Source organism: Protopterus annectens, chromosome 4.part0, assembly GCF_019279795.1.
Source record: "Protopterus annectens isolate FY-2018-M chromosome 4.part0, PAN1.0, whole genome shotgun sequence".
Lineage (NCBI taxonomy): Eukaryota > Metazoa > Chordata > Ceratodontiformes > Protopteridae > Protopterus > Protopterus annectens.
Genome location: NC_056733.1, coordinates 1,698,608,831 through 1,698,625,780, shown reverse-complemented (window position 1 = coordinate 1,698,625,780; position 16,950 = coordinate 1,698,608,831). Strand labels below are relative to the sequence as shown.

Here is a 16,950-nt window from a genome sequence, read left to right as displayed (position 1 = left end):
CATGAATGGGTCCCCTCAAATTATCTATGGTATGATCCCAGTTACTCTCATTAGGGGTAATATATAAATATCAACCAAGGGATGGATAGGGCCAGTCTACAACCAAATGGGATAGGTTATTTCAAGCACCAAAAGGGAAACTGGCTAGGCTTAAAATGGTCCACAAAGCACTTACCTATGAACCTATGATATGTAAACATATTCAGATAAAACAAAATGGGGTCTTATGCATTACAGTTATCATAGCAATATAGTGTAATCTCTGCCCATCTACTGTCCTCTGACACACCTTGCCAGTTTATAAAAACTTCTCATGAACCACATAGGTACATGTACATATGTAACTTACAAGTAAAACAGAAGTCACTGGAACCACGGGCAGCTGGTAATGAAGTGGCTTATTAGGCTCAAACAACTTTTAAAACCGCTAGTAAAAACTTTTGCCTTAAACAAGGCTTTTCAGGCATATTAAACAAAAAATAGCATCTACCATTTATTTAATATTAAAGTGGGTCACATGATACCAATCAGGCTCAGTTGTATTTCTCTTTGAATAAAGGCTTTAAAGATACATAGCCATTCAAACCAGGTAAAATATGTTTAAGGCGAAAGTTTTTACTAGCAATTTTAAAAGTTGGAGTCTAATAAACCACTTCATTACCAGTTACTCATGGTTCCAGTGACTTCTGTTTTACTTGTTTGTTTTTATTTCTGTAGTCACTAGATTTACTTGTGTACTGGCTGTATTTTTCTGGCCCTACTTATGTAACTTCCCCACCAGTGAATAAATAAATAAATACATAATTGTGATGCTACAATGAAAGAAATTATAAAAAATCATGTTTTATGCTTCCAGAAAGACACCTACGGTTAAGTACGCAAACAATGGCAATTATAAATATTATATTCTGAAAATGATTTTTACATTTTTAAACACAGATTAAGTTCAGTTGGAATGTATTCCTTAAAAAAAAACAAAAAAAAAAAAACATGTATGTGACACAGCATTTCTGGTTAAATCAAACTTGCCAAAAATAACAGTACCTGCTGTAATGCCCCTGCTGGTTATCTGAGTTTAGTTAAAGCAGTGTTGCACCCCATACTTTCTTCATTCTGGTACTGGAAATTGTAATCAGCGCAGAACCTGTTAAGGCTCCAAGCTGGTATGATAAAGAGTCCAAAATTATGCTATACCTTCTGAAAGACCCATACCTGGAGAAAATCAAATCATGCACTACAGGAAGTGATTGGAGGAAAATAAGTATCTGGCAGGAGTTGGATGAGCAGCTAGAGACCCTCACAAGGATCACCCAGTATGCCCACCAGTGCCATCTCAGGGACATTGGCCCAAAGAACCACAGAGCTGACAAGATGGCTGATTAGGTAGTCCAGGTAGAGGCAAGAAGACCAGGTATTTGGAAGAAGAAAAATGTGTAATGGCAGAAATGTATCTATATTATTATATGAATGTTAAAGAAACCAGTACTATAGCAGTATAGAAATACGCAATGATTATGTGATAACAGTAATTGCCTGAACAAATATGTATTGTTAAAATAATAATCTGTATATATATATATATATATATATATATATATATATATATATATATATATATATATATGGGTCTATCTGACAACACCGACGCACTACAACACCGACAAAGAAATCACCGACACCACATAACCGAAAGTTCACAAACACGGAACCTCACATGCCCGACACACCACAATCCCGACAATCAACAAACAAAACAAATCCCCTGTCCAAAAAGCACACGCACAACACAAGCACACCAAAATCCTTACAAACTCACACTAAACCTTACATACGCAACTATCTATAACCTTAACCCAAACCCTAACCCTAAGGTCCATCACTATCACACACTCACCTAACCCACGCCCTAACCCTAACTCACTTAACCTGCCCCTAACCCTAAAGACTGTCACTATTGCACACTCACCTAACCCGCGCCCTAACCCTAACTCACTTAACCCGCCCCTAACCCTAAAGACTGTCACTATCGCACACTCACGTAACCCACGCCCTAACCCTAACTCACTTAACCCGCCCCTAACCCTAAAGACTGTCACTATCACACACTCACCTAACCCGTGCTCTAACTTTAACTCACTTAACCCACCCCTAACCCTAAAGACTGTCACTATTGCACACTCACCTAACCCGCGCTCTAACCCTAACTCACTTAACCCGCCCCTAACCCTAAAGACTGTCACTATCACACACTCACCTAACCCGTGCCCTAACCCTAACTCACTTAACCCACCCCTATCCCTAGAGTCCGTCAATATCACACACTTACCTTACTCGCACCCTAACCCTAACGTCCGTCACTACCGTATACTTACACAGCCTTTTCACATGTCGGTGTTCTCATCGTCGGCATTGTCAGCTTTCGGCGTTGTCAGGTAGACCCACATATATATATATATATATATATATATATATATGAAAGCACAGGCATAAATCTGCATAAGTAGTCTAACAACTAGTTTTCCATCTGTTTAGACTTTAATGTATTATTTCATTACCTTAGTTACTAATGAAATTACATGCAAACTGTTTAGGAATTATTTACTAATGTATTAGTTGAATAAGGAAGTCCTTTCTTTTCAGAATTGTAACTGCACATACAACATGGCTGAAGTCAGTCAGGCACCACAGCCTAGTCAGACTGTAGGTTAAGGGATGGGTAGACGGGGTTGTAGCTTTTTGAAGTGAATGTCGATCACATATTTTACTGAAAAATAACTAATGTTATTAACTCTGTATTACTTCTGCAAACCTGTTTTAATCAACATCTTATATGCTTATAATTGCTCAGGAAGAAAACTATGAAGCACTATTTTTGAACATCTTAGGAAATGAAACCTTCCATAACTTGCAACATTGTTCTGTGTGTCTGCACATTAATGATGAACAAAATTCAGAGACTGCTACATGCAGAACATAAATATGTTAGAAAAAAACATTTCAACAAAGGTCTCTACTTTAGTTTATTAATGACAGTTAATGGGAGATTGGTACATTATGAGAATTCAGATAGTATATATTTCAGCAAATGTATGACTAAGCAAATAAGGCAATAATATACCTGCTTAGAAGTAATAATGACATACTTAGAAGTAAATGGGAAAAATGTGAGATACAGATAAACAAGAAATGTCTCATTTCTTCTCATTACAGCTGAGACAAGGGTCTCCTATCACAGAAGACAGCAGAAGGGGCAACTTGAGATGGTGACTGAGTCTACCGGTAAACTTGAATAAATTAGTGTATAGCAATTTTGTGTTTAGCTGATTTCAGTAAGATATATAAATATATATGGGATCTGTACTGATCCCTGAATGACAACATCACCGAATCACTATCGGCCGTGCATACTTACTTGAAAGTGCTTTTTACCGAGGAAGCACTTTCGCGTAAGTATGCCTGTTGTGGGGATCATACTATGGTGCGGATAAGGAAATATTCCCTTTTCCTCACTGTAGTGCGATCTCGGAGTGAGATTATTAAAGTGGGGGTGGGGGGCACAGCCCCTCACATGGGGGTGCAGGGAGGCTTGCCCCCCTGCATAAAAGTAGATTTATTGTTTTTTTTTTTAACACACTTTAACAAAAGCACTTTTTCGGTGAAAGCGCTTTTGTTAAAGTGTGTTCGGTGACTGTGAATTCGGACTATTGAACTTTCGTTCAATGGTCCTAGATTCATATATACACATATATATATATATATATATATATATATATATATATATATATATATATATATATATATATATATATATATATATATATATATATATGTATATATATATGTATATATACATATATATATATATATATATATATATATATATTTAGATTTATATATATACTGTGTGGATATAGTGTGTGTGTGTTGGGGTAGACAACAGTAAGTAATATGGAATTATTTGAAGTAATAGAGAGCCGTCAGTATTTTACTGAAAGCAAGACAGACACAGATATCAGAGTATAACTGTAGTACACTAAATGATTTCATTAATGCATTTAATGAATTTACTGATAGATCAACGTAAATGAAGGAAGAGACTGCAATTAGTACATTACTGCAAGTGATGGTGTGACAGATATCAGTATACAACTGAAGAAAGTAATTTCATTAAAGTCTATAACCAAATTAGTTAAAGATATTTGAAACTGAAGGAGCAGATTGCATTCAGCGCATTACTCCAAGCAATACTGATATAACTGCATTATACAGGCCTATCATTGATTTTATATGTTGCAACTATTTATGATTGGTGCTCTTAATGCAGTCTTTCAAACTAATGTATTTCAGGAAAAAAAGTGTGATCATTATGTTTGTGTAGTACACTGCAACATGTAGAACCCCACCATTACTTTATATCAAGCACTGTCCTGCCAAGTAAGCATAAGCAACCCAAAACTGTGTATAAATACTCCCCATAATCCCAAAGTTTGCATAAGCACATCCCACATGTATTGAGTATATTTTTTGTCTCTCCCTACCTCCTTTTTTCTCTGTTTTTTACTATTTTATTTATGCATTTCTTTGTCCTTTATTATTTTAATTCTCTCTCATTCATGTTAATTTTTCTACAGCTATAAAATCCCTTGCAGTGGCCCAGGTACATACCTCCCAGGGTAGGAAGTGTTCACCCTCTGCTGATTCGGGGGCATCCTCACTGTGTCAGTGTGGTGGCACCAGTCCTGCAGGCACCCTGGCGCATGGAGGCCTGGAAAGTTTCACAGAATGGGGGCTTCAGAACTTGGTTGAGAATGTGCTGGAAGAGTAGTTCTTTGGTGGATTCAGTCAGTTGTGGCTTCACTGCAATGTGTAGAAGGCATGCTGTCTCAGCTGCTGCTGATAACAACACCATAGCCTCTACCCCTGCAACATTGGGGTCCTCCACTGCTCCACCATCTGGATGTGGAAAAGTTTGAAGTTCTGTGGGCTGGGACGCTTGCAGGTACTTCAGCCCTTCTGCCCTTATTCTTTCACCTACACCCTCTTACTTGTTTCACACCCACACTTCCCTCTCATATAAAAACATTTGGAAAAATAGGGGGTCTATCCCCAAATAAAAACACTGTGTCCCTCCTCTCCCACCTCCTCTATCACAACCCCTTGATGTTTTCCCTTCTGTTTCCCTCTTTGTTGTCTCCCCTTTTTCAAACTTTGTTCCCCTCTTTGTTGTGTCTCCACTTTTTCAAACTTTCCTAGCTCCCTCTTTCTATTGTTTAATGAAACTGTCATTGTATTCACATATGGATACTCCTATATCAAATAGCAGATATACTAAACCCTTTTATTTTTGTAAAATATCAATAACAAAAGTTGTGCAGTCTACTGATTGCTTCAGAAATTTAAAAGTGACTGTGCTTAGCCCCGTCCATCCATAATATCTGAATATGTACAAAATAGTATTCAGTAATATGAAGCTTATGGTTTTAATGCATTTTTCGCATATGTTTTACCCTTGACTTAGTTGCTTTAGTCCTTAGATTTAAGTAGGTGTTTTCTTCAAAATGCCTTCACTTTTCCTTATCCATTGCAAATGTGCTGCTCTTAGCTTATTTACATATAAGCGCAGTGGCACTCCTTGCATTTAACCACTATGCACATGCAACGTACCAAACTAGGAATACTTCCCTTAATCTTTTTGATATACTACAAATATCATTACAGGCTTTGGGTTTATTTGTTTGCTTGTTTATTTGTTTGCTTTTATGTGTCTAATGCCAAAAGCTGATGAAGTCTAATTGTATTTTTGGACTGAAAAAGGACAGGGAATGGTTTGTGTTTAGCAAGAGAATATCACTGGAATATATAACTGCTTCTAGGTCACTGGCATACATAACTGCTTCTAAGTCAGTAAGGCCAGTGATAAGGTTATTAACAAAACCTGTGAGGTTAACAAGTGCCCCAATACCAAACCATGTGGCACCAACACTGTAAGGTCCTTATATTTGACAAAACTAATTCAGTGTATATGTCATAGTTTCAGTCTGTGATGTAGCATTAAAGTCAGTAGTAGAATTTGAACTTAAATCTAGCTTTTGCAGCTTTTTTAAAGAAGGGTGAATTGTTTTACTCTTTCAAATGCTGGTGTCATATTGTTATGTGCCCCTGCTGTGTGCAGATCATTGCGTATATACTTGCGGACAACAGTGGCTATGGTATATAGAGCTATTGCAGTGAGAAGCCCATATTTTTTGATGCAGTCGTTAATTCGCTCCCAGACTAGTTTCTCAAAAAAGTTTTACAATCAATCATACACTGATGTGTAGTCATGAAGAAAATATGGAGACAAAAATCTTTAGGCCTAGGTAGAATGAACATTTTTTAATGTAGAACACAGGGGAATGATATTTTACTTTTCCCAAAGGAAAATGGCATACACCCACACACACACACCCACATACACACACACACACACACACACACACACACACACACACACACACACACACACACCTACATGCACGCACGCGCACACACACACATGAGCGCGTGCCCACACACACACACACACACACACACACACACACACACACATACATGCACACACACACACACACACACACACACACATGCGCACACACACACACACACACACACACACACACACACACACACACACACACACACACACACACACACACACACTCTCTCTCTCTCTCTCTCACACACACACACAGAGCGCACACACACTACTATGAGCAATTTAGGGGACTTAAGGTTCTCTACTCTGCAAAATATTCAACTACACTTTAATAAAATCTGTTATTTGCATTATGCATATTACCGTTGGCTGCATATAGAACATCATCGGTTCTTATTTGGCTTGCCTCTTGCCCAAGGTTTGCCTGAGAATAGTGCATATTGGATGAATACACCTAGCCAGTTAGCAAATTAATTAACTAATTAGTAATAAATAAATAAATAAATAAACGCATGGCAGATTAAATGGAATTAAAAGCACTTTGTGCTGAGAATAATGACATAATTTGCATAAAGCTGTCCTTATGCTATGATGGATGACATTCAGTATGGAATGCAAATCTTGACTATAGTGTGGACTAATATGAACAAGACTCCTGGAAAGATTTAAAACATGGTGCCTTAATTTAGTAAACTGAAAAACATTCTGTTGTTTAAGTTAAAAGGAACTGACAAATATAAAGCAAAATGCCAAGTGCTGTAGCTATTTCTTTATTTAGATGTTTTGCTTGAGGTTTTTTGATGCACAAAGTGCAGGAAGTTAAATGAGGAAATGCAAAATGTTAGACTGAGTGTACAGAACTGGCACAGTTGCAGAAGCTCAGAGCTTAAGTAAAATGCAGACATCAGAACTGTAACAAAATGAGTGACTTGATGAGTTACAGTCCCATAATGCGCACTTCCTCCTGCATATTCAAAGAACTCACATAACCTGATACCATTTTAGTTCCCTGCCAATTACTTCATGAGTTCATACTCCATGTAGATATCTGCATTGCACTATTAACTTATGATAAGAAAATTAACTATCTAACCCTTGATACAACTTAAAACTGATCCTCAGATAAATATTTGTTCAGTTCAGCTTAATAATAATTCCTCTTAAAACTATGTAGCTTCTTTTATTCTTTCCTTGTTGTAATCTCTTTGAAATGGCTGCCAAGTTACCTTTGCATCCGATAACAACGCAGCAATGCTGCTACATTGAATACCAAGACCTCAGTTACTTGGTTTTCTGTAGAGAACCACATAGAATCATTTTATTTTTCTTACAGGCTGAATGATTTAGTACAATCAACTAAATATTTGAGCTAAGGAAAAAAGAAATATAAAAACAGAATGGACAAACTCCCGGCTCTGGATTTTAAAAACAAGATAAAAACAAGAAAAAAATCCAAAATCCTTGACACAGTGGATTTTGGATTGTTTTTTCAATGTAAAAAGAAAAAGAGGGAAAAAGAGAAAGAATTAAAAATGGACCAGACATGGTGATTACAATGCATCCAATTTGGCATTACATTCTACCTTCTGGGTTGTATGGGCAGTAACATGGGATGTTTGCTAGTTAAATCACATGGTAATGTGCACTGTTTTCCCTGTGACTGAGATTCATGTGGGGATACTCCAGGACATGGAGATACAACACATTTATTTATTTAATTATTTAACATTTGTTGACCGGGAAAGTCCACCTAGGCTCCACAGAGCCTATTTTCAGTGGAGGCCTGGGGAGAAACGCTCCAATCGCAAGTCTTTAGAATGTCATGGAAGTGGATACAGTTCTCACCAAAATTAAGTATATATGTAGTTTACTGATGTTATAATTTAGGGATGGCAGTACCTTTTGTGATTTCACTGGACCACAAACATGATCATTGATAGACTGCTACTGGGTGGGAGTCTGAGGGAGTGCCTGTGGTTTGTGTTAGTGAAACAAGTTGAATCCATTAATTTGAGCAGAAGTTTTGGAGATGTACTCATTTTAAAGTTTGTAATTGCAGAAAGATGAGAGTTAACTGTGATTATGAAAGTAACTGACCTGCTGTCACATGATCAGGATTAAATGATCATGAATCAGGATACAGGTGTATAAGTATACAACAAGCTGAATGATTTAAAATGGCCAAAATTTCTTTCACTTGTTCATAGGCAAACATGAAATATGTAAACTTCTGGCTAATGCAATTGTCATGTTCTTCTATATTGGATACATATCATGGGATGTCCTCCTGTAAGATATTGTTCATCACTTCAGATCCAGAAAGTCTCAAAAAATGTGCAAATCAAACAAAACCACAGTGAACTTTAAAACTCATTGTTTTGCCATTATACTGTTTTTGCAAGGAAATGGTTGCCCCTAGTACTGTTCAACAAGGCAGGAGGGTGTAACTCCACACCCCTGCTACCTATATATAATAACTCTTGGCACTGTGATACCTCAGAGTAGGGGGAATGCTTTGAGGTTATGCAAACTCAGACTTAATATTTTCATTTTCAACTGCATGCACCTGAGGATCCACTATTGTAAGGATCACAGACTTAGTCCTTTGAATTTCAGAAGATACCTAGGATGAAACTTGAACACCCAATAAAAAGGAACATGAACACAGGAAGCATATACATGTTCCACAAAGAAGGCAGCTTGTCTGAGAACTAAGTCAGAAAACCAAGTCTTGTGGTGAATTAAGGCTAACAGCTATGCCACTGTATACCATAATGTGCATAAATGTTCATATTTGTGTATGACAGAGTATTAGTACTAAATAGGGAATGGATATGGAAAACTGATATAAGCTTGTATTCTGGTACGACACTAACCATAGCCCTATAAGAAGTAAGCAGAAACTAGCAGTGGAAGACACTGTTTTCCTTTTTAGCAGAACCAAAAAATGTTTTCACTAAAGAAATTGAGACAGTGTAAGACATGAAAATCAGAAGTGAGCTGGTTTCAAATAGTAGCCTTGAATTACAGAAACGTCCCTTAGTGTCATACTTACTTTGACTTAAATCAGAAATTGAGTTAAACAAAGATGAAAGACACATACAGACTATCCAAACTGGAACGGAGTCAGTGAGCCAAATCCAGGTTCTTGTGACCAAAAATGTGAGAATGGAGACATTTTCATTTGTGTGGATTTCAGGGTTACTGCTTTTCCACAATTACAAATGGTGCAATGTACTCTGAAAACATCCCTGCTTCCCCAGCACAGGAGTATTTCACAAAGATCAACGTTTGATGCAAATATATCTGCAGATGGAAATGAAAACATCATCTAAGCAGTTTTTGACTTAATGCATACTAAGTCTCGTTTTAATACAAGAAGCCTATTTCTGAGGTAAACTTCATGCCAGCCATGTTGCAGAGGGCAATGCAGTGAGTTCTACTGAAAATTTCAAATATAGAATGTTACCATCACGATACCCTGGAGACATGTAAAAGGATCAGATTTAGAACATACCCAGGGGTGGAATTTGCCCTTTGAGAATTCTCTCCATCTGGGTGAGGGCCAGTTGGAGACCACAACGAATACAAGCCTAATCATTACAACTACATTTATTGTCTGTCCTTCGAGCTTTAAACTCACAGTGTCTTCTGGAAGACCAATAAAGATCAAGAATAAATATGAACTGGCTACTGAGTTTTGTCTTACAATAATTTTTACCTGGGTTTTATTGTAATTGTTGCTGGCTTAACCTTGAGACTTACAGCTTTACAATAAGTGTTTCTAACCAGATCTTTGGGTTAATTTAATTTGTAGCAAACACTAAAATACGCTGAAACACACCCGTTTAATAGCAAAGCTTACAGGTACAAACCCTTTATCAATACTCATACTCATAAAGGGTTTGTACCTGTAAGCTTTGCTATTAAACGGGTGTGTTTCAGCGTATTTTAGTGTTTGCTTATTTCTATCGTTGGTAGCTGGTTGGACAATTAATTTAATTTGTACCCATTATTTCAGTGGCTATCAGCTTTCCCCCTTACCAGACTCATCTAAAGTGGATCAGCCCCAAACTACTGTGAGTTTCAGCTCCACAGATGGAGACTAAATAGGCTTGTAAGGATTAAGCTTGTAGCCTGTAGAAATGCAAAAATAATGAAGTTTATCTGACAATTTATGGGTGGCTCTGGAGAGGCTAAATGAATAACATTATTAGGTAGCTTTTTGGCTGGGCTTGTATAGGCCCCAGGGCTGATAGCCTAGTGCCTTCCTATGAACCTACCTATGAACCTAGACATAATGTGAAAACATTGGTTAAGAATACATACAACTTAGACAATGATTTATACTTAGACAAATCTTAGCTATATTGTAGCTAAATTAAAGGGAAGTTTGTATAATACAAATAGGAATTGCAATACGAAGTCGAAAAAAACAAGGTTATAGCACATTTATAGAATCACAGGAGAGAAATTCATTGAAGTAAAGAAGGGAGTAATTAAGAACATTAAGGAGATACAAGGTATGAATAGGTACATGTTCATATTTAGGGATATAGTTTTTCCTGGGTTTGAGCAAGAAATGAGACCATTTTTGGCTAGAAAATCTTTCAGAATGGTTTTAAAGTACTAGAGGGAGGGTATTGACCTGATGGATGCAGGTAAGTAGTCTCAGGCCTAGCAACATGGTGTGAATATAGACCATTCTCAGCAAATTTGATAGGTTTGTGGACAGAAAGGAGTTTTTGGTCATTGGATTATAATGCCTAATTGGTAACATAGTTGTGTAGAATAGTATTTAGTGCTGCACACGAAGATGAATTTTGGATAATTTTATAGGTGGTGAGAAGGAGTGCATATGTTAGTTGATGGGATAGTTCTAAACAGCTAAGGCTTTATAGTCCTATACACTGGTGGGTTCGAAAAGGGTTATTTACTACAGATTTAGCCACTTTGTTACACCATTGCTGAAGTTTTGCTTTTTGTGATGTCTGAGGGTTAGTAAAGATTAGAGTGTTCTAAAGCAGTGATGGTATAAGGCAATTAGTGGCAAGTGGAGTTTTTTTGCATTAGTGAGAAATGTTTTGGCTCTGTAAAGCATCCCTAGTTTTTGGTGAGTTTTTATGCAGTTTTGAATATGTAGGTAGAATTTAAGATTGTCATCCACTATCATTCCTAACAATTTGCTATGAGAAGTGACTTCAATGGTTGCAGTTTTATGAAAGAGGATTTTACGTTTTGTTTTTTATGAGAGAGGGATTTGGGGACAAAAAGAAGTAGTTTGTTTCTTTTTGGGGCTGAACATGAGTTATGAATAACAAAGTTCGGTATATATTTCTCTGAGGTACAGGCTAAAATGGGTGGACTATGGCTGACCAAGTTCACAGATGACTGCAAACTGGGTGCCATAATCGACTCTCCAGCTGACACAAGCATCCTCCAAAAGGGTCTCACAGAGACTGATAACTGGTGCCAGAGCCATGGCCTAAAACTAAATGACAAAAAATGCATAGTCATCCCCTTTGGGAAAAAACAAAGTGCCCACAAATTACCACGTAGGTGGTAATCCATTAAGTACAGAAGAAGTAATTAGGGACTTGGGGACCCAAGTAGATAGTAATCTCTCCTTTGACAATCACATTGCCAAAGTGGTTAGAAAGACCTTCTATATAGCCCACCTTATCACGAGAGGGTTCACATCTAGATCAAGAGAGGTCATTGTGCCCCTCTACTCATCACTCATCAGGCCCATAATTGAATGCAATGCCCCATTTGGGATGTACCTTACCCGACACTTGCAGTAACTGGAAAGACCCCAAAAGTACCTCACCAAGAGGATCAAGGGACTCAGACAGATGCCCTATGCAGTTCGGCTAAAGAAACTCTGGCTCTACTCAGTTGCTTACCGCTTACTAAGAGGCGATCTGTGCCTGACGTATAAAGCCATGTCCAACCCAGAATTAATGGACATGCTCCACCTCAGGAAATCCAAATCCCTTAGAGCTACACGCTCCAGGGACTTAAACCTCAGCACAGAAATAAATAGGACATGCTGGAGGGACAGATTCATATCCCAGAGGCTCCCCTCACTCTGGAACAAAATCCCAATTCATGTTAGGCAGAGCCCCTCACTGACCCTCTTCAAGAGAAATCCTGACGAGTGGATGGGAGATCATAAGTTTACCCCTGGGATATCTTCTGTGTCCCTGCTAGACAGAGGCACAGTAAACAGCCTTAAAAGGGCTATCTTCTGTGACCTACTATAGAGAGGCACAGTCTACTAATCTAAAAGGGTGGCAGATAGCCTAGTATCAACCTATGAACCTATGAAAGCCATGTTGCAGTGGCTTTTAAAGCTTTTTGAGTAATTTTTAGAGATGTGTCTGTGTCAGGTTGTCTGATGTGCATGTGATTGTGGAGTCAACTGCGTACTGTATTAGGGAGGTGACCAAGGACAGAGCCTTGTGGTACACCGGTGGTGACTGGGATGTATGGAGAGAGGGTGGAGTGCTGTTTTTACTGTCTGACACCTATTGGACAAGTAGCTTTTGAACCATAGGTTGGTGGGTTGAGAAAGACCTAGTGAGGACATTTGAAACAGAAGTTTGCTGTGATAAACTGTGTCAAAGGTTTTAGACAAATCTAGAAATGAGGAGGAAGCTAGTTTGCCATTATCTCTTTACTGACAGTTTTGATAAAAATTAGAAGTGCAGTGTTAGTACTATGGGATAGACAGAAGCCATGTTGTGTGGGGATAGGTGTTCTTCCTGCAGGAGATAGATTAGGAATTGTTTTTGAATACATTTTTCAAGTATTTTGGAGACATGAGTTAATACTGACATAGGTCTAAAGTTAGTGTTGTCTAAACTTCCTCCATTTTATAGAGGGATAATGCGTGATTTTTTTTTTTTACTGAAAGAGGAAACATGAGACTTATGAATTGACCTATTTATAAGGTTTAGGGCAGGACAGACAGTATATTATCAGCTGTTATTTTAAGGCACTCACCTGGAAGGTCATCAGCTGAAACAGAGCATAGTTTGAGTTTGTATAAGAATAGCTTTATATAGGATATGGGTAGAGGTTTGAAGGTGAAAGTAGATGTCCTGATACGTGGCTGTTAGGCAGGGTTGGGATTAGATGTTGGGGAATCCTCGGTTAGGGATATTATACTATTTATGAAATAAGAGGTGAATTCTGTTGAGTGATGAGTTATTGGGAGAGGGTTAGGGTTGAATTTTTGATCAGGATGTAATATTTCTTTAATCATTTACCAGAATTTTTTAGAGTTGTGTTTACTATTATTCTGAAAGTTGCTACAGTAGTTTTTTGTCTTTATTTATTTCCTTTTTAGTACAGTTGTGGAGCATTCTGAAGTTTTCAAGATATTGTGGTGTGTTATATTTTTGCCATTTTCCCATGCTTTTTCTCTCTTCTGGATTAAGCATTCTATTTTTGTGGATGCCAAATTGAATAACTTGTTTTTCAGTCTCTTCCTTCGAGGGAGTACAAGACTGTTTAGGATATTTTGGAAAGTTGTACTGAATTAATTTACAGCATCATCTGAGGGTAGGTTTTTTAGGATGTTGCAGTTAATAGATGATATAGTAGTAATGAATAATTCTGGAGTAAACTTTGACAAATTGTATGCTGTTTTATAAACATGCTATTTGAGTGGATATGTGAGATGCCTGGTTGCGTAGCTTGGGGAGATGGTCACTAAGAGAATCTGATATTGTCCGTAGACAGCAAGGGCCATCATGTTAAACTTGCACAAAAACAGAGCTCATTCAGTATTGGAGTCATGTGTGGATGAAGTGACCACAGGCTATTGTACAATAACAATATTCTCAGTGAAAATGTTCAAAGGTTGGGCCTTGTGGCAGAGTTTTTTCAGTATCAGAATCGGGGATGGATGAAGTGACTACAGGGTCTGCACTGTGAAGAAAGTTGGTGACTGAGTGGAAGTGGAGATCAAACCTCTGTTATTTGAATCAAGGTTGATATTTCCCCCAGGTCAGGTGATACAAGGTTGGATAAAACACAATGGGACAACTGTCGACTGGGTAAATTGAAATCTCTGGCTCATAGTTTCTGGATCGGTTGATACATGACGTTTGCAAAAAATTTTCAGTACACAAATGAAAGGTCAGACTTTAGTCTTTCAACAGAATGTTGCATGCTGACATATGATTAGGGGATGGATAAATAGAAACTACATCACATAGTTTCATCAGCTATGCTTTTAAAGCAATGCCGATGATATGCAGACACCATCCGAAGATCTTACCTTTGAAAGGGTATAACACCAAATATATGATGACTGAGTTTTGAGTAGAAACAGAAAAATAGAGCCAACCAGATAGGTGGGTTTGTGACTGAAGACATCCTTAAAAAGTAGTGATGTCCACTTTCAGTCCCAGAGATGCATGAATGACAATAATCATACCAAAAGATAAATGGATGATAATAGCCAAGGTTCAAGATAGGTGGATGACCAAAGCCAATTTCAAATATGGAAGCATGAACAGAGATAATCCCATAGATGGGTGTGACCATAGCCATTTGCAAAGATGGATGGTTGGATGGATGACCACAGCTGTATCACAAGATGGCTTGAAGGCGTACTCCCTAAAATGATGACTAACCAGTAGAAGGTCTGAAGATGGAGGTGCTGACTCAGCAGGGCCACAGGAAGAAAACCTGATTGTGGAGGCAATCACTGCTTGGACTACGGCACTAATTGACACAAAGCTGACTGAGGTCTCTGAGATGCTATCCAAGTATCTGAGAAGGCTTCATCAAACACTGTGCCTATGAATAAGGAAACAGATTTCAGGTGTAAAGAAGTGCTACTGTTGAAATTAATATGTTAAATGTCAATTTATAGTGCTTTGCAGTATGATAAAAATAATTGTGTAATCATACTAAGTAATCACATTAAGTACTAGCATAGTGTCCACCTAGGCATTAAGACATGTGTAGGTGTTCACAAACAGATACAACTAACAATCAAATTTATCAATCTGCAATACTCTGCAGGATGATAAAAATATTAAGTAAATATACTAAGTGCTAGATTAATATTTGCCTCAACAGGAGCAGTTAATATGCAGTCAGTGTAAAAAGCTGCAATTTATAATCATAGGCAAACTGCCTTCCCACAGCTAGATAATTGAGGAAATGCAGTTATTTAATACACATGAGTGTGTGTGTACATATATATGGAAGAGCAAGTCAGTCTGCCTCTGTAACTGCAGTATGTAAACTCAAAGTAAGGCTTCTAACTGTGCTCTGACTTGTGCAGTTATTTATTAACTATAACAGTCTATAAGTGTAAAAGCATGAATACACAGATTAAACAGTCAAGAGTTAAACGCTAGCCAAGGTTAATACAATGCACTGCTGCACTTCATTTTAGTAGTCTCTATCTGTCTAGAGTGACAAATGAAAATGTGGACATGGGAGTTGCCCATAATATCACCTAACTCACTCAGTGGATAATCTGATGGCCTCCGCATATTGTCTTGAAACAAAATGTTTTCTTACCACTGATAGTTAGTGAACCAACTTCTCTCACTGAAGGCACACATTTCTTCACAGAAGAAATAGTGGATGAAGTTTTAAAGTCTATAGTTCCAAAATGGAGTACTGCACCTAAACAGAAACATAGAAAAAACAAACAATATTAAGTAACAGTGAAAAAATAGGAAACACCCAAATAATATCAATAAAGTATGGCACACGCAAGAGAAAATTTAACTGCACATTATGTACTGGCAGGCATAAAAAAGTACAGTTTTGTACCTACCATAAATGTAGATGTTCGAGTGGTTATACTGCTGCAGTCATCACACTTGGGTTATCCTGTCGTCAGGCAGTCCCGCAGTCGGCCGAATTCCAAAGTCCTGGTCCAGCGTTTGTTGTCGTGCCTCTTCCCTGACGTCAGTGCGACAGGGGTATAAAAGAGACAGCCAACGCCATTTTCTTCAGTTTTTTCTTGCCCCAGATGTCAGGTGCCCCCAACTAGGAAGGCAATACAATAACTATGCAACAATACCTTAGTAGATAAGCACTGGTACTAGCTGTTTAGCAAATACACCATATAGACATGCATCCAATAGATAGATGTACACAGAGTTGTAACTAACACCCTGGTATGTAGAGGGGATGGAGGGAGGGTAACCTGGACTGCAGCAGTATAACCACTCGAACATCTACATTTATGGTAGGTACAAAACTGTACTATGTTCATCATGCTATACTGCTGCAGTCATCACACTTGGGTAGAATCCCAAAGCTATGGAAGGGTGGCTGGTACTAAACTGGGTTAGGTGATGCTAGGATGCCCTGCAGAACTGCAGTGGTAAAACCAGCTCTGGTTTTTGAGTATAATGGAAGGTGGTAGTGCTTGGTAAAGGTGTGCACTGAACTCCAAGTAGCTGCCTCCAGAATGTCTTTGGTTGGAACCCCTC

At 38.0% G+C, this 16,950-nt stretch overlaps 1 protein-coding gene across 1 annotated transcript in view; it reads right to left on the bottom strand.

The window, feature by feature from the left end:
* The window catches only part of ARAP3 (ArfGAP with RhoGAP domain, ankyrin repeat and PH domain 3), a 1,205,760-nt gene extending 1,189,641 nt beyond the window's left edge, over nt 1-16,119 (bottom strand). The window contains exon 1 of the mRNA XM_044069919.1: nt 16,025-16,119. The gene's annotated coding sequence lies outside the window, so the exon portion shown is untranslated. The remainder of the gene's footprint in view (nt 1-16,024) is intronic.
* Nucleotides 16,120-16,950: the final 831 nt, after the last annotated feature.